Source organism: Lissotriton helveticus, chromosome 3_1, assembly GCF_964261635.1.
Source record: "Lissotriton helveticus chromosome 3_1, aLisHel1.1, whole genome shotgun sequence".
Lineage (NCBI taxonomy): Eukaryota > Metazoa > Chordata > Amphibia > Caudata > Salamandridae > Lissotriton > Lissotriton helveticus.
Genome location: NC_136061.1, coordinates 2,069,390,269 through 2,069,409,700, shown reverse-complemented (window position 1 = coordinate 2,069,409,700; position 19,432 = coordinate 2,069,390,269). Strand labels below are relative to the sequence as shown.

Genomic DNA, 19,432 nt, shown 5'->3' with positions numbered 1-19,432 from the left:
ACTGGGTCCACCCCTTTGACCAATCCAATCTCTTCCCCAGTGAAGTCCCATACTTCTGGTGCCACTGTCTCTCTCAAGTCCCAGGGGAGCTCATCTACTGTCAAAGTAGGGTACAGCTCCACGCATATTCTTGAGTTTGCAACTTTGAAGTCTGCGTCATCATCATTGGTCAATACCTCCACTCCCTGAGGTGTACAGTATATAGTACAATTCAATTTACACAACAGGTCTCTCCCTAGCAGACACACAGGACTTGAATCGCAAACCACAAACTGGTGCTCATCGCTGTACTTCCCTATTTTCACCTGTACCGGTTCTGTCAATTGGCTGGTTATTCTCCTGTTTGCGACCCCCACCACTTGTATGGTCTCTCCAGACATGGGCAGGTCTGGAACTGCAGCTGATCTGATCGTGGACCTAGTGGCTCCTGTGTCCACCAGAAATGTCGTGGGGCACCCTGCTACTTCTGCTTCGACATAGGGTCCCCTCTGGTCCACCTCCAAGGCTGCCCCGAGGGTGCAGTCTTCTCTTTCCACTCTCTGTCCGGTTAATGGGTCCACATAATAGCACTCTTCTCCTTCTACAAACAGGGGCATCTGTCTATAGGTCTTACCCATAGTCCCTACTCGAGGAGGTTGCGGGAACTGGGCTCGGGGAGGAGCCCCCCCCCCTTTGAGCACCTTTCCCTGGTATGGCGTCACCCCTCTTGTAGGCGCGCTCTGGACCTCTTCCTCCTCTATCTCTTGTTCTCCTATCTCTACATTGTAGGGACACTCGCGTTTCCAATGCCCCACCTCGTTACACTGGTGGCACCTAGTCGTTTTCTTCAAGGCAGCTATGTCTAATCTGGGTCTAAAGGTGGAACTCTCCTCATTGCCCTTGTTCTGACTGTACTGCTTCTTTCCTCCTGTACCTATTCCTTGCTGCTGTTGCTGCTGTCCCCCCTTTCCTGCTGCCTGCATCTGTACCACCATCAACTTTTCTTTTAGTTTCTTAGCCTTGGAGTCTATCTCATCACAGCAGTACCTGGCATACCTCAGTATTTCGTCTAGGGGTTTACTTTGCCAACAAATCGAGTGTTGCTGAATCATTAAACTAATATCCGGTCTCAGTCCCAGGACGAACTTGGACACGAATTGCCCTATGTCTTTTGGATCCATTACATCCAGGCCGCTATACTGTTTAAACGCCTTCAGCAATCTCTCGTAATATTCGTGGACGGTCTCTTTGGGTTCCTGTCTGGTTCGGTCTATTCTGACCCAATCTATGTCTTGCATTGGCACTTTCTCTTTCAGCCAAGTCATCACTCTCTCGAATTTTGCCATCACAATCTCGGACGGCCCATTAGTCTTAGCATCTCTCTCCGGCTCCGTTGTGGGCCACTCAGCGCTAACCTTGCATGCTGTCCACAGATCTCCTGGTACTACAATGTCGAACAGCGTGTTCAGATCTATCCATAGGACCTTTGAGATTTTTACAAATCTCTCGACTTGCTTGTACCACTCCACTGGGTTTTCCCGCAATTTGGGGAAGGAGGTGGTAAAAGCAGCTAAATCTCCCCTACTCCAAGGGACATGCACATAATTCCCATTTGCGACTTCACGCAAAGGGTATGCTTCTATTCCCTGCAGCCCTCCTGGTGTCGTACCAAGCGTGCTTCTCCTGACGGTCCCTTTCTTGGACCACCTCTCTTCCCACTTATCTAGTGCCCTCCATGTCCTTATTCCAGTGATCAGTTCCCTTATGTGCGTTTTCAGCCCAATCGTTCTCCTCTCATCTAGGTCTCGATCTGTATAATGTAGCCTGTGGTTACCCTGTAATGCTTTGGTTCTTGACAGGTCCACCATATATTTGCCTGCTAGTTCGACTAACTTCTCATGGATTGCTCTCGCTTTTCGAGTGATGTCCTTTGCCATATACAGTATTTCATCTTGCTCATACATTTCCATTCTTTCTAAAGGCAGGGTACCATCTACCATGTCATCCAGGTCTGACCTTAAGCTGGCGACATCGAGTCTCTTAGCTTTTATCTCAGCTCGCAATATGTCTTTCGAAGGGGGCTCACTGGTCTCCCTACCATCCCAACTCCGAGCTCTACGTTTGGGCTCGGGAGAGTTAATGAGTGCTCTCCCTTGCTCCCATCTCTCCAGGTCCCATGCTCGGCCATCCGATCTTGGAAGGTGATGGAACACGGGCCTGTTACCCCCACTCTTGCTCTGCCCACTCTCTTCTTCTTCTCTCCTTTCACCGTACGCCTCTCTGTTATTTTCCCTCTGGTCGCTACTCTCCCTTTGCCTAGTATCGCTCAGTATCCGATACGATCCTTCCTGGTTCCCCATATTCCCTGGGCTGCGCTCATTTCCGTCATCACAGGGACTATGATGCGACCTCTCACAACTCCCATTCAGTTCTCTGGTGCCGGGCACACAGTGTGGACACTTAAAGCTGTTTCTGTACTCTTGCGCTCTCCTCTCCCCTTCACTGAGTATTGGGCGCGCCACCCCTCCACTCCCGGGGCCCCCGTTTTCCAGGTCTGTTCTATCCCCACTCCGGGCCCAATGGGTGACTCCCCTACTATCTCTTTCTCTCCCGTCCCACTCCGGGTTGCTCTCCCCAGCCCCGCAGTGAGTCCGAGCTCTGCTGTCCTGACTTTCCCTTTCAGCTTCTGCAGCTATGATGCTCTTGTGAGCCTCCACTGCCTCATCCCACTTCTTCATGTACTCATTTAGCTCTTGAAAGGATTTTCGTCCAGATCCCCTCAGATCCACTGGCCATCTAGGGCCCCCAGGGTCCCCTCCTGGATCCCCTGCTGTGTGCATCGGGGTGCTCCACTCTCTTGGTATCGGCATCTGACTTGGGGAATTAATCGTATCGTTCCTCCTTGCCGTCCCTGCTCTTTCTCTGTCCTTCCGTACCCGTTCTTCCCCTCTTGCTCTCTCTTGGTCATATATCGATATTATAGGACCTATGGTAACAGGTACCCGTAGTGCATCTGGTAATGCGTAGGATGTGGCGCTCTCCGTTTCCGGCGCTCTTTGTACCACAAACCTCCCGACTACCTGTTGCACCTGACTAGGCTGGGACAGCTCTTTCTTTGCCTCAGGATCCCACTCTGAACTGGGAAGCGGTCCATGCTCTCCTGCATTGCCCCCCTTTTCTCTTTCACTATGCTCGACCTCTCCCCCTGCTCTATTATACGGGGGTGGCCTGTCTGTCAGTAATCTGTTTATCAGACTGTCCTCTGTTTCGCTCTCATCATCTTCTTCTAGGGGGCTTTTATTTCCGGGCACCTCTAACACCGGGTACAGTTTATTTACTTCCATGTTATGCACTCTCCATCTTTTAGCATCCGCATCCCACCTGGCATCCTGCACTGCCCTTACCGATCGTTTCACCCTTTCTTGTCGTCTGTTCATATTTTTTTCATGCGCTGCCCTAATCCATGCATCAAGGGCTTCAAACTGGGTCGGTCTAGGCAAGGGTCTCATTGAGGTCATGACTGATTTTAATCGATGTAACACCTCTAATCTGAACGTCCCGTACTTCGGGAACGTCAGTTCCTCATTTCCTTCCGTAATCTTACTCCACTCTGATATCCAAAGGATCGTATGCAACCCAACATTCACTGCCATGTAACGAGCCGGCGTACCCTCCGGCGGGGCTTCTTCCCCTTCTTCCGATCCCCGCTTCTCTTTTTTAAACACCGCTCTCAGCCATTTAAAACACTTCATAATTATATGCGCAATATCCAGCCTCGCTACTCTGTTTACTTCCTGATGACAATCCACCAATCCTAACGCGGCTTTGCTAACTTGGCCTATCGCAGCGCGGTCTTTCTCCGGTCGGCCAATCACGTCGCGACACTTTCTGACGTCTTTGCTAGCTGGCCTATCACAGCGCGGTCTTTCTCCTGTCGGCCAATCACGTCGCGACACTTCCTGACGTCACTTTTCTCCGCTTCGCAGCAGCACCCCTCCTTTCTCAACTCGTCTCCCGGTCATGCATGCGTCCCATTCATACACCGAAAAATGACTACTTCCGACCAAGCGGTCACTTCCCTCGACTGTACGTCCACAGTCTATATGTAATTGTCAACACAACTGACGAAATGTCTATCGTCTCTCTGATAGGTTGCTTACACACACAGTAACTTCCGACCAGCGTCCGTTACTCACGCACTCACTCTTACGTTCCCCCTATCTCGGTCTTTCGGGTGATCAATGGTACCTCATGACCCCCTTCACTCCAGTTGACAATTACTCTGGGTGTCCGATACACCCGAACCACTTAAGCTCTCCTTGAACTTAAGATTTCCACCGGTTGCGCGCGCTCACAACCTGTTCCACAGTCACTCTACAGACATTCAACTCCGCCAGACATTACAACATAGATACAATACAAAAACACCGCAATCTAACACGCATGACCCTTTATACTCACTCTCGACCGATACTGCTGCTTTTTCTGTCTCACGTCATCCGGATCTTCTTCAGCGGGCGGTTCTTCCGATCATCGATTTCTAGGGGCCTTGGGGTAAGCTAACCTGGCCTAGGTCACCGTCCTCAAGAAGGCAACCATCCTCTATAGCTACCAACTGGAAGGGCGAGATTTTGATCGATACCTTATCACTATTGATCCAAACCTCGATCTGGTCGACTGAACCTTTGTTGCCTGTCTTTGAGGAAGAAAGTGCCTCTACTACCAAGCTAGTTCACCCTATAAAGGACCCCGCTCCAAAAGATCACAAACAACTTCTAGCTTTCAAAAGTTTATTGTAAGGATAGGATAAGCTGCAAATACAGGCATCTCAGAATGAGATTCACGAGATACACAGGTCCAACTACATACATGTGCTCTCTGAAAGCCCTCAGACGAGCAACGGAAATTACCAGCACAAGTTCTAAGAATAATAAAGCTATCAGCATTGACGCATATCTCTCCTTCATTTAAGTTGGAGGAAAACACACAGGTTAGGCTGTCCCTACCCTGCTCTAGATGGTATCCCTACTTAACCAAATCCCAACCTAACAAAGGTGTCAGCAGTGAATGACCCCCAAGGGAAGTCACTCACTCTTAGTCTCTTGGTGAAAACCTATAGTTCTCCAGTCATGACCCCTCTCTGCCTACCCATCCGCTCTCTAAAGGGTCCTCAGGTATCTGCTCTAACTCCACCCAGGGGTGCTGTCCCTAATACAAAACAGTCAACAACATTTGAGACGCCCCTCGTGAGACGCCCCTCACGTGGTGTAGCTTCTGGCTTTTTCCATGCTGCTTTGTATTGGGCCTCATACGTTGGAGTTGACCTTGCTTCTCAGACTCTTCTCCGGTCCGCTGATACCCCTTAAACATTCCTGAACCCTCCTCCATGTCTGGGCCGTCTCCTGAACAGACCTCTATTCATTTTATTTATAATTGGATTCCCCCTTTTCTCTTGCAGACAGACATCTGCAGCCAAGATCCCAACTCTCATAGACTTCCAAAAAGGTTCGCAACATTTCTTGGCCCAGACATGTACGTGTAAACCAACGTTAAAACATTTCAGGCCTACAATATTTCTCATAATGATTATAGCATTCAACTTCTTCATTAATTAAAGCATGTTAATACTCTTATTCTATTATTCAGTAAACACATCTATAAATCATGGCCCATTAATGCAATGACCAAAACATTAGTACAATCTATGTCGTGAAAAGAAACACCTTCCCCTTCCCTTCTAGCTCTGGCCCTGAGGCCTACCACATTCTGCGTTTAACCACATGCCATCTTACATTTTAACAGCTACACGACATGGATTCAGGAATAATCACATCTAATAAAATCATATAGTGTCACACATTTCTGTATTAGTTCCACTTCTACTTAAATCTCTACATTAGCTATACATTCAGAATATAATTGCAGATACTACTAGCACTCATGGCATTTCTCCTCATGATTTGTGCTTACTACAGGTAAGTGTGATGCACTCATACATTTAGGTCAGTTTGCGCTCTCTCAGAACACTTGTCCTCGTTTTTCTTCTGTATTGTGGTACTGAAGAGGATTGTGAGATGAAGAATTCTGCTTTCCACTACTCGGTTTGTTGTGAAGCGTGCTTACACTGCCTGATTAGAAAGAAATAAATACTCTGGAAATCAGTTGTAAATTTTGGCAGGCCGAGAGTAGGAACAGGTAAACAAAAGAAAAAATCCTGAAAAACACAAGCAAGAAAATAAATATTGAAAAGGCAATAGCACTTCAAAAAGGTTCCGTTTGCAACCCCTCCTCATTGCACTATGATAGCTTAAAGGGAATATTACCTTGAAAGCCATCTTATGAAAATCGTTATTGAGAATTAATTGTTCTCCTTCACCAGCTCCCTCTGAAACAACTCAATTGACATCTGGGAATCTGTAAGCATTTTAAAGAGCATTTTCCCCTTTCAAAGTCAATGTTCAAATCCTGTGAAAATGACGCCAAGATGTAATGAATGTGACTTCTCACCAATAAGCCCCACCCAAACCCTGCACTCCCACCTGGGAGGCAAATTTACCACTGTACCGTTAATAATTCACTTTGAGCAGCACTCCCTTAAGACAAGGCAAAGACCCAGCACTCCCTTAAGGTGAGGTAAGAAAACAAATTCAGGTACATTTAAAAACAACACACACAAGTTTGTTTAAGCAATATTTTAGAAAGGCAGTCCGAATATATCAGTAATTGCAGACTCCCAAATATCAAGTTAACAATTAAATGAACAATTGAAATAGAATGCAGTATGAACAAAGAGCAAAGAGTAGAAAATATGTACAACAAGCATTGGCATAGCCAATAGGTCTCGCCTTTGGGACGTGATTAGCCATGCAACACTTGATGCTGTTGCACCAAGGATATTGTGCTGGATAACTAAACACTTATAAGGTCCCAAAGGCAAGAGCTAATGGCGAAAAAGGAAACACATAGCTTATGTAAGGTTTTAAGGTAGCTCAAAATTGAACACCAAATTCAATATTTACAATATTTAAAAATGAGGGGGCTTCGGAGATCTGTAATATCGCAGCAACAAGATGTTATGTAATGTTAGGTTGCATAACCAGCAAGAAGCCAGGGCTTTCTGTGTGTGGTGTCGCAGATCACACTTGCCCTGTATGTGGCGCTGGAAGGACGCCGGAACCAGGCGGTGCACAGGGTGACCAGAGATATCGAGAGTCCCCCGCATTTATACAGGTGGCCCTGCAGAGCGGAGCCTAGAGAGGAGCAGGCAGCATTCAGCACACATCTCAGAGAGACCTGGGAAGCAGCGGGAAGCCATTGCCGGAGCAGCAAACCTTGAGTCAGCATGCTCTCTAACGGCCACTGCGACAAGTCTACTGCAAGGATTATGTAGTATGTGGCGAGAGGGGCCAGAAACTGCTGAGCAGGGAGCACACGTAAAGTACCTAATACATGGGCATGTTTCTAGCAAAAGTTACTAAAAATGCGGCAGGTTGACTGCTCCCTCTTCTGTTGCTTATTTCTGTATTTCTGTTTCAAAGGGGTACTGATGGGGTGAAACCTTTACACGGAAAGTGTTAACACGTTTACCAATTAAAAAATAATGAGGTAATCGACCAAATGTGCCATGTAACGCCACATAATTAGCATTTTCACGCTGCATAATATATCCACCTGTATCGCACAAGTTAGTCCTCCCTGCCGCATAATTCCAGTGGTCCTGATCATTATTATTATTACACATGCTGCTTCCGGGCATGAGTTCCCAGCATAACATTTTAGCGCTTCAACACATATACACTCAAAGCACAATCTCCTGGTTCCATACCCTGTTTGTTGCACGAGTACTATTTCTGGGTGTCCATTTGCTGTCAATTCTGGTAAAATATGGTTGTTTGGAGGAGTCGAGGAGAGTTGCAGGGTTGATAGAGCTTTGCTACCTACAGCAACCAAAATAAGGAGGGTTTCTCGTGGGTATAAAGGTGAGATACATTAAAGGATTACCAAAGTCACTTTAAAATACCTGGGCGACACACAGCGCTATCACTGGTCTAAAGGTCAAGTTGAAGCAGGCACCCACATACCTCGGCGGTGAGGGGGCACCTTCCCGGAAGCTTGCTTTTCAGGCTTGGATTGACCTTCCTTAACATATGTTGTACGCTCCTAAAACAAGACAGTGGCTGACATATGAAAACAAGCATTGGCCTCGCGGCCGTAAAAGTAACACCGAACGGCCGCAAATTAAAAAACAAACCACATTTTTAAAAATGAGTGGTGACGCGAGTTGTGCGCATGCGCGACAGGAAAAAGGGCTGTGCACGTCGCGCGAGCACTTGTGCGTGTAAAAGCAAGCTGGTGGATGGCCTGGGTAGAACTTTTAAAGCCCCTATTAAATTTCTCGCAAGAGCAGCGCATGCGTTGACTCTAGCAAGACCTAAAAATGGCTAGGAACACCTCACTGATCGAATAAGCATCATCCTTGCCAACTGAAGCTGGGGGAGCACTTTCACCAGCCCAGGAATGAGTTGTAATGTAATGTAATGTAAGTATGCACTTATATAGCGCGACTGTCACTCTAAGGAGTATCCTGGCGCTAGTAGCCCGTAGCCTAGGTGGAAAGGCCGGAAAAAGTCAGCTCGCACATCTATCTCATCTATACTGATCGCCCTATGTCTAAACCAAAGTCATACAGACTGTGTCTGGGAGGTTGAAAACCCAGGTTTTCAGAGCCTTACGAAAAATTTTCTCAGCAGAAATGAGGCGTAGGTTAGGTGGAAGTTTATTCCACGCTTTTGCGCCCAATGTTGCGAGGGATTTACCTCCTTTTGTTGACAATCTGAATTTGGGGGTCAGTAACAGATTCATGTTGGCTGATCTAAGGGTGCGTATTGGTGCATACTGTTTAAACCAGGGGAGAAAATATTTGGGTCCTTGTTGGTGATACGCTCTGAAAGTGATCATCAAAATCTTAAACAGTATACGTTTGTGGATGGGTAGCCAGTGTAGAGCCCTAAGAGCAGCCAAGGCAGATGACCTCCTGGGCCATTTTAGGACCAGGCGGGCGGCAGCATTTTGGACAACCTGCAACCTACGCAGGACAGATCGATTTAATCCTGCATATAAACTGTTGCAGTAGTCCAAGCGAGATGTTATAAGCGCTACTGTCACTGTCTTCCTGGCTGTCAAAGGGAGGAAATCAAAGAACTTTCTGAGTCCTCTAATGATATTAAAACAGGACCCTGCCACTGCCCCTGCCTGCTGTTTGAAAGATAGGGCACTATCAAACCTAATCCCTAGGTTGCGGGCCGTATCGATAGTATCAGGGGGAAACTCCGCATCCAGTGGCCACCATAGGCTGGGGGAAAAGGGGTTTTGGGGGCCGAACGGTATAATTTCGGTCTTCCCGGTGTTGCATTTTAGGTGGTTCTCACGCATCCAAATAAAGGTTGCGGTAAGGCAGTCTTTTAGATTTTCCTCTGCCTTTCCATTTTCCCTGTCTAATACCAGAATGAGCTGTGTATCGTCAGCATATGATATGGTGCTGATGTTAAAGGACGAAATCAACTCAATCAAGGGGGTCATGTATAGGTTAAACAGTACCGGGCTCAAACTGGAGCCTTGAGGTACCCCTGTTTGTGTGATTTTTTCTTCGGAGCAATATTCTCCCAACACTGTGACCTGTCTGCGATGGTCAAGGAAATTCTTCAGCCAGTCCAGCACAGTGCCCGCTATCCCCGCTGCTACCAAACGACCGATCAGTATTGAGTGGGACACCGTATCGAAGGCCGCTGATAGATCAAGTAAGATAAGGACAGCCTTCTTCCCTTGATCCATGGCGGTCCTCAGTGTCTCCACGGTATACAGGAGGGCAGACTCGGTGGAGTGTGAGGCCCTGAACCCAGATTGATTAGGGTGCAGAATGTCCTCATCCTCCAAAAACTTAGTCAGTTGTTTGTTCGCCACAGTTTCAGTCATTTTAAAAAGCAGCGGGAGCAGGGAAATTGGGCGAAGGTTGGAGAGTGTTGAGGGGTCTGGCAGGGGCTTTTTTTGCAGAGGTTTTACTGCTGCCAGTTTCCAATCAGATGGAATCCCGGCAGAGGACAGAGATGAATTTATGATGTTGTTTATGATGGGGTTGACTGTATCTACTAGAGCCTGTAACAGCATAGGGGGGCAAGGGTCAAAAGGGGAGCCAGATTTAGTGGACAAAATCAGTTGACGTGAATCTTCTGAGCTAATGGGCAGGAAATCGCGAAAATGTACTGCTCCTGGGGCAATTTTTCCGTCCTCTACTACCTTAACAGCAGGCTGTTCAGGAAAGTCTTTAGTGAGGTTTAATATTTTCTGCTCGAAAAAATCTGCAATCGAGTTACATAAAGTAAGGGAGGGAGGGATCTCTGATTGGAGGAACCTTGGTTTCATAAAGTCGTTAACTACTTTAAAAATCTCCTCCTTTTTATTATTCGAGGAGTCAATTGCTTTTAAGTAATATTCCTTTTTAACAGTTTTAATCTGTGCATGGTACTGCCTCCTGGATTCTTTATAATGGCTAAGATCTTCTTCCCTATATAGGCGGCGCCATTTCCTCTCCAGTATTCTGACCTCTGCATGTTTCTCTTTCAAGGAGAGTGAGAACCAAGGTGCCGATTTTTTATTATGGTGTAGTTTGCTAGGATTTGTGGCCTTAGGTGGTCCACAGATTTCCTTGATCCAGTGATTGAAATTTTTGTTATCTGTCTCCGTGACACCCGTGGATATTGGTTTAAGTTCCACAGCTCTCCGCTGCAGGTCTGGATCATTACTTATTTTCTTCCAATCATGTTTCATGCGGGCATCCGCCCTAGGGAGGCCCTTTCTGATCACCTTCCCCTCCACTAAAAGATCAAACGGGATGAACATGTGGTCAGTCCAGGTTAGAAGGCGGGGTGGTTTTACCTTTAAAGATGTTAAATTTGTACATACGCAGTCCAGTAAATGTCCTGCCTTGTGGGTGGGGTCCCGTGTCAGTAGGGTCAGCCCTAGTACATCTATTAAATCTTTGAAACAGGACGCATTTGAATCTGAATCAGAGTCAAGGTGGAGATTTAAGTCGCCCAACAAAGTGAAATTTGCGAATTTGAGGGCGAGATTACTAATCACCTCTGCCAGACTATCGAGGAAGTTTTTCTGTGGGCCAGGTGGCCGGTATATCAATGCTCCAGAAAAAGTAATAGTATTGTATATATGGAGATTGAAACCCAGGCTTTCCGCCCCCCTAAAATCTGGGAGTTCAAATGAAGTACATTTGATTGAGTCGCGATGGATAATGGCGAGCCCCCCCCCCACGTTGTATCTGCCTATCCAATCGCTGGATGTGATACCCTTGCGGCAAGGCTGAAACAACATCAGGAGTGCACCAGGCTTTGAGCCACGTCTCTGTAATAAACAGGCAGTCAAGATGGTTTCCCGTAATTAGATCATGTATATGCGCTCCATTTTTGCACATTGACCTAGCGTTAATAAGTCCTCCTCGAAAAGTAGTGAAGCCTTTAGGCATTGTGAATTGTTTCTCAGGGATTAGCTCTACTCTGCAATGTTTACAGCATGTTGGTCCCTGCCAGGTGTCTGCTTGTAGTATGTTATGGCAGTGACTATCCTGGGTCTGTAGCGAGTATATCTTATCTCTAGGGATGTGTATTTTGAGATTAGAGTGACTAAGGGGGGTGGCCCAGGGCCCGGCCGCGGCACGGACGGGCACAGACGGGCTTACCTCTGGCGCACCTCCGGCGCGCCATCGGTGCGCCCGCTGCGCGCGTCCGCTGCGCGTCAGCCCCATATGAGCTTTAAATAGGAGGCTCCTGATGGTCCTAGTGCAACCACTAGACCGTCACCTCTCTAAGATGGCCCCCGGAAGTTCAATCCGGACTCAAGTTCCATCACCTCTACAGCAATACTTCTGTTCTGTGGTGAGCTTCCACCTGGCCCGCACAGGTTCCCAGCTTAAATATCATTACTCAACGTGACGCGAAGCTTCTAGAAAACCTCGCCACCTTCTCATGGGAAAAAACCGAGCTGACTGTACCAGTCTGCGTCAAGGCCAAGACGGAGGCTGGCCAAACTCCCGTATTTTGACTTCGAGGCAGAGTTGCACATTCTACAGATAATATCCAGTCCACTCTGGTCAGTAAATAACAAGAAAAACGTTCCACAGCGGATCGTTCGATAGAATCCGCCGCGGGCCGTGTTCACAAGACGAAGCTCTGGAGCACGTGTGGTAGCAGCTTACCATGGACTGCACATACGTCGCTCTACACCTAGCCTACTCAGAATAGGAATATTTTATTGAGAAATTACTTTTTTTCAACTGGCAATATCATTTTGATGGCCCGTGACGTTTGTTTACACTTCTATTCCTGACATTGGAATCTTTGTACTAGCATGCTTATTATAACATTGGCCAGCTTCCTTGTCAACTCCATTGCACTACAGCTAGACTAACCATCTAATAATTTTTGCCCTGACGAAGCTCCCACGGTTCGGGAGCGAAACGCGTTGGCTGTCCTGTGCACTTTGAAAATTCAAAAATAAAAAGAAAAATATATTTTTGATACAACTCTGGTCCTGTGTTACTTCGTATTTGGTGCTGCCTCCATTCTTCTCCACTCTGGTCAGTAAGGAGCAAAAAACAAGTGAAGAGCAAAAACTTGCCCTCCCCACTTTGCAGCTACGTGTGAACAGCAAGGCAAAGCCAGAAAACAAGATGACATGAGGCCATATCAAAGCCAATAGTAGGAATTTCTAATTAAGCAAGGCAAAGTCAGAAAACAAGATGGCATGAGGCCATGTCAAAGCCAATAGTAAGAACTCATAATTAAGCAAGACAAAGTCAGAAAACAAGATGACATGAGGCCATGTCAAAGCCAATAGTAAGAACTCGTCAAGGTACAACACCGAGCACATGTGTGCATCACTGCTCACAACACTACACTTCGAAACCAAAGAGTACATTCCACATCTCTCTCTCCCTCTCATGCTCCCTCTCATGCTTTCAAATATACATCCCACACACTCTGCTCTTGTCAAGACTGTTCTACTCCGTGACAGCTCCCACTGTAAGACAGCAAGATTACAAGAAAGAAGAGAAGTAGGCATATGCAGGACCGTCCTACATTAAGACTAGGGTAAAATAACACACTAAAGTCAGTTAAAATGGTGGTAGTTGAAGGTCATCATAGGGTGCCAAACCACAAGAGTGGCTCATTTACTACTTTCCAGCCCATGACCTTTGACTATCACCATTTACATATATCAAATTGGAACTGAAAGCACAGACATAATACTGTGAAATCATAAAAGCATGTAAAAACACAACTATGATTGAAGCACTGCATTTCTTAACTGAAAGCACAAATATAAAACTGTGAAATCATAAAAGTATGTCATGCATATCGAGATACTCAGCAAGAATAAATGTTTGGTGAATACACAAAATAAATAAATTAAGCTTTTGAACTTGTTAATGCTCCTAATGTCTCTAATGAATAATACTGGAACTTCTACTATTGAAGCAGCCAAACTTATATATTTTATGCTAAAAAATAAAGGCAACATTATTATTTTCTTTAACTCAAAAAAACAATTCTCCAAATGCAGAACATTTTTGTCGTTCTTTTTCTTTTTAAACAAACAGTCCTTCTGTGCGAAAGACACACAGTTTTCTCGCATTTTGTTTTAACCTCATGTTTATAAAACAGTTGAAATTGCAGCATATTTTGTAGTTCTGTTTTCTCTTTAAACACACAGTGCTGCATGCATTTAACTTCATCTCCACGAAATCAGTTTATTGGTTATGGCAAAGTAGGTCCGTCTGGTCCGTTCAGCTATAGGATGTCAGCTTGCATCGTCCAGTGATCGCTCCAGGCTTAAGTAGGGGAGGAAAGGGAGAGGGGCAGGGTCCCACTCATACAGGGACACGTGAATCAAGCACACCAACACGTCGCAGTATGATGACCTGGAAAAGAAACAATCATCACCCTTCTTGCAAAAAACATTTTTCAAAAGAGCATGTTATCCTGTCTTGAGTCTAAAGGCACAATATTATCATTCCTATCTGCACAATTCACTGCTGGCTCTGGGGAATTGTCTGAGAATTCTACCCATGCTTTAGCCTCTGAATTCTTGGTACTAGAGTGAAACTCTTTTTTCCTGCACAGTAAAAAGGATTGGGGCAGTCTCCTTCCTGACTATTTCTCCACTCACTGCTAGAGACGTGCTCCCTTTATTAATTGGCAAAAGCCCAAGGCACTCCAGCTGCTCTGGTAATTTTCTTTCTTCAACTCGCCCTTCACCTTCTATGGGACTGGTCTGGCTCGTGAATTCTGACTCATAAGAATCACAGTTCTGAGTAAATCTAGGGAGATATGCATCCCTTCATTTTCTGCCCACCTGTTTGTATGGTCTTTATCTCCTAGGTGCTCGTATTTAGTTATGTACACCAAATCTGAATCGTGTGTCACGACCTCTGTCTCCACGATTTTAGGCTTTTGATCCGTAAGGGAATTATATGTTCTGTCATGTACAGTAGCTGCGCTTTGCAGTACAATGTGCCACTTCAATTGGGGAATCCCGTGTCTCAAACTCCACCCCTGGATTTTCTATTGGGACCTGCACAAACTGTTTATGCAAAACTGCAGTCTCTGTCTGTATACACCATTTGATTATGTTGGCTTTCTCCTACTGATAAATCACATTGTGTCTAACTATCATCTGCCCAGTGCCTTTCAATGCGCAAAAGCGCAAAAGCATCTGTATTTGTCCAGCATCTGCATTTAAAAGTATCCTCTTCTTTCCCTGTTCTTCACAGTAACTGAAAATATCACACTGCTCCTGAACTGGCACACATGATACACTGTCACATTTCTGAACTGACCACATGTTTGAAACATTCTGCACAGTCTGTTGTGCAGATTAAAAAACACATTGCTGCATTTCCATTTTAAAAATAGCGTCTTTCCATGTAAAGCAAGATTCATCATTCAATGACATGTTTGATTTATGCCTGCAACTAGCAATCGTTAAGTCTAAAAAACTGTTCTGTTTATTTTCCTGCACATCCACTTTTTCTCGGTTCAATTCTGGCTGAGCAACATCCTCAAAAGAATTAATTAAGACCGTCTGTGAAGCCTGCAGATTAACTGGCACGTTCTCTAAGTTCACATTTCTCACATATGAATCATCAAAGCTGGTCAAAACAAACAGCTTCAGAGCCTGGTACATGTTTAATTCTGTTTTCAAAAACTTGTTTTCAAATTGTGCGTCAGCCAACTCTTGTCTCAGCTCACTACATTCCTTTTCTAAATGCTCAAACTTTTGATACTTGCTAAATATTACATTCAAAATGACAGCACTGTTACTGTCTGAAATACCAAACTGTTTTCCTTCATTGAGAGGGACCAGTTCCCTCTGAAACAACTCAATTGACATCTGGGAATCTGTAAGCATTTTAAACAGCATTTTCCTCTTTTAAAGTCAATGTTCGAATCCTGTGAAAGTGACGCCAAGATGTAATGAATGTGAATTCTCACCAATAAGCCACACCCAAACCCTGCACTCCCACCTGGGAGGCAAATTGACCACTGTACCTTTAATATTACACTTTGAGCAACACTCCCTTAAGACAAGGGAAAGACCTAGCTCTCCATTAAGGCGAGGTAAGAAAACAAATTCAGGTACATTTAAAAACAACACATACAAGTTTATTTATGCAATGCTTTAGAAAAGCAGGCCGAATAAATCAGTGATTGCAGACTCCCAAATATCAAGTGAACAATTAAATGAACAAACTGAAATAGAATGCAGTATGTACAAATAGCGTAGAGTAGAAAATACGTACACAAATGGCTAGGAACACCTCACCAATTGAATAAGCATCATCCTTGCCAACTCAAGCTGGGGGAGCCCTTTCACCAGCCCAGGAAGAAGTTCGATCTGGACTCCAGTTCCGTCACCTCTACAGCAAATCGTCTATTCTGTGTTGAGCTTCCACCTTGACCCCAAAAGTTCGCAGCTTAAATATCATTACTTAACGTGAGGTGAAGTTTCCAGAAAACCTCGCCCCTTTTGCCATTGGAAAAAAACGAGCTGGCTGTACCAGTCTGTGTCAAGGCCAAGACGGAGGCTGGCCAAGCTCCTGTATTTTGACTTCGAGGCAGAGTTGCACATTCTACAGATAATATCCAGTTCACTCTGGTCAGTGAGGAGTCAAAAACAAGTGAAGAGCAAAAACCGTCCCTTCCCACTTTGCAGCTACATGTGAACAGCAAGGCAAAGCCAGAAAACAAGATGACATGAGGCCATGTCAAAGCCAACGGTAAGAACTCATAACTAAGCAAGGCATAGTCAGAAAACAAGATAACATGAGGCCCTGTCAAAGCCAATAGTAAAAACTCATCAATGTACAACACCGAGCACATGTGGGCATCACTGCCCACAACACAACACTTCAAAACCAAAGAGTACATTCCACACCTCTCTCTTCCTCTCATGCTTTCAAATACACATCCCACACACTCTGCTCTTGGCAAGACTGTTCTACTCCGTGACAGCTCCCACTGAAAGACAGCAAGATTACAAGAAAGAAGAGAAGCAGGCATAAGCAGGACCGTCCTACATTAAGGCTAGGGTAAAATAACACACTAAAGTCAGTTAAAATGGTGATAGTTGAAAGTCATCATAGCGTGCCAAACCACAAGAGTGGCTCATTCACTGCATTTACCATATGAGAAAAATTTCCAGGGATGTCAGGGGGGTATTCCATGGTAGAGGATGCCTTGAAAAGTATTTTGTATGGAAAGAGTTTGTATGGATTCAGAAGCATTTGTAAGGCAAACTCACACCCTTGCCATGGGTGGATATTTACTGTTCAATGCAAGGGTAAAACTGTACCTAAAGTGGAAATATGTACGGAACACCCCATATAATCTATGTACTTGAAGAGTAAGACAATTTTCCTTTCCATTGGAGAAACAAGTAAAGTCACATACACATTTTCTGAGTATATGTAAATATACACATGCTACATTTACTCAGGAATAAATGAGTGTGCTGTGAGTATTCCAACACAGCTTCAATTTAATGTAGAAGGTGGCCACCCTGGATTAAAAATTTGAAGAAGGACTTTAGCCAACTTTGTCATGTAGAAAAGATACCCTTGGTTAGAGGTGGATGTTGTCTGCATACCAAAGGATGGTTACTTCTCCACCTATAAGAATTAGGTATCTCTGTGACTCTTTTAACACTGTAGGTAAGGCGAGTGGTAATGTTGAATCTTGAGGCACTCAATAGGAGGAAACAAAGTGAATATTTTTTATATAAGAAAATATAGCTAGGTCAATTACAGAGCAATAGTTAGTTAGTGGTTGAAAATAAAATGAAACAGTAATTAGTAGCATTTGATGTTGGAAGCCTAAAGAACTGAGATTTATTATTCAGGATGAAGTTATTATTTATTTACCGTTCGGCTTTAATGACAAATTGATTCAAATAGACAGACTCAGCAAGGTAGGTTTTTTGAGTTTTTGTAATTGGGGATTTATTGACTTTGTGAAGACTGTGATCCAAGAAATTAAGGAATTGACAATGATGTGTAGACCACAGAATAATTTAGAATCAATTTGTCAGAGTTGTAGTGACACCGAAAGTTATAGAAGGACAATAGCAATGTTGTTTGAAGCATCGGCAAACGCTTTTTAAAATGACAGATGTTCCTTCCCATTCGTTTTTTGAGCACAGTTTCTGCCTGTGATGGACAATGTCACTCTGGATATGTAAGACTTTATAACAGTACTCAATTTGAGCCAGTGGTTGTAGGTGCCGGCAATCTATTTTGGGGACTGGCACTCATTTTTAGGTTTTGCCTGACGAAAGCTGCGCTCTGCGCAGCTTTTTCGCGCAGGCGAAAACCTAATGAGTATAGTAGGGGAGACAGGAACGGCCCCCGTCTTTCATTGGCTAGCTCCATAAATGGAGGCTAGCCATTGGAAGACGGGCCTGTCCGTCAATGCCGGACCAGATTCGGGGGCGTTCCCGAGAACTTTTGGCTTTTGGCTACGTCACGCTACGTCAGCCGAAAGCCAATTCTCGGGAACGCCCCCGAACCCCATTGCGCTTTATTTGTGCCTGCATAGCGCTGGACGCGCTTATATTTCTCCCCCGGGCGCTTCATAGCGCTTTTCTGCCCTAGCGAGTGCCCACCTCGCTTATTTGTTATTTAATTGTCCCCTGGCAGGCGCCCAGGGACCTTGCCGCTATTGTTTCTTTCACCTCGAGGGAGCCCACCCCTCGGTGAATTCACTCCCCGCCTGCAGTAGCTGAGGCGGGCCGCCGCGCTGCCCGCAGCGACCCGGAAGTGACTAGCCGGCCGGCCAATCCTAGCGTGGCCGGCCGGAAGTGCCCGCCCCCCCGCAGCCCGGGGGAAGAAGGAAGACGGCAGCCCAGGAGAAGAAGTATGGCGGCCCACGCGGGGCTCCCGTGGCCTGGAGGGAGCCCCGGGAGAAGCGGAGGACGTTGCCGGTCTCCCATGCTGAAGAGGGAGACCGGAGAAGTGCCCAAGAGATTGCCGCCGTCGCAAGGCGCCCCCGCCAGGACGGCGGCCCAGGAGAAGAAGTATGGCGGCCCACGCGGGGCTCCAGTGGCCTGGAGGGAGCCCCGGGAGAAGCGGAGGACGTTGCCGGTCTCCCATGCCGAAGAGGGAGACCGGAGAAGTGCCCAAGAGATTGCCACCCCCGCCAGAGTGCCCGGTAAGTTAAATGGGCTACCGAGCGCAGCAGCACCACCACCAGAGGCTTGGGGCTCAGAGCCGCACCATGGTGGACCTGGGCGGCTGCCCCAGGAGACACCTCTGCGAGCCCCTGCCGCCCCCCGCCCTGCTCTGCTGGGCCCTGCTGCTGCTCTGCTTGGGGCTCGGAGCCGCACCATGGTGGACCTGGGCGGCTGCCCCAGGAGACACCTCTGCGAGCCCCTGCCGCCCCCCGCCCTGCTCTGCGGCCCGGAGAGCTCCGCGCTGGCAGACTTCTAAGGTAAGACCCTCTCTGCTTCCCAGCCTGTCCTCTCCCAGCCTGTCGTCACCCAACCTGTCGTCACCCAGCCTGTCCTCTCGCAGCCTGTCCTCTCGCAGCCTGTCCTCTCGCAGCCTGTCCACTCCCAGCCTGTCCACTCCCAGCCTGTCCTCTCGCAGCCTGTCCTCTCGCAGCCTGCCCACTCACAGCCTGCCCACTCCCAGTCTGCCCTCTCCCAGCCTGTCCTCTCGCAGCCTGTCCTCTCGCAGCCTGTCCTCTCGCAGCCTGTCCTCTCGCAGCCTGCCCACTCCCAGCCTGTCCTCTCCCAGCCTGTCCTCTCGCAGCCTGTCCTCTCGCAGCCTGTCTTCTCGCAGCCTGTCCACTCCCAGCCTGTCCACTCCCAGCCTGTCCTCTCGCAGCCT

General features: G+C 46.6%; 1 protein-coding gene across 3 annotated transcripts in view; it reads left to right on the top strand.

Moving 5' to 3' along the window:
* The window catches only part of RLBP1 (retinaldehyde binding protein 1), a 229,136-nt gene that overhangs the window by 121,763 nt on the left and 87,941 nt on the right, over nt 1-19,432 (top strand). The window lies entirely within an intron of this gene.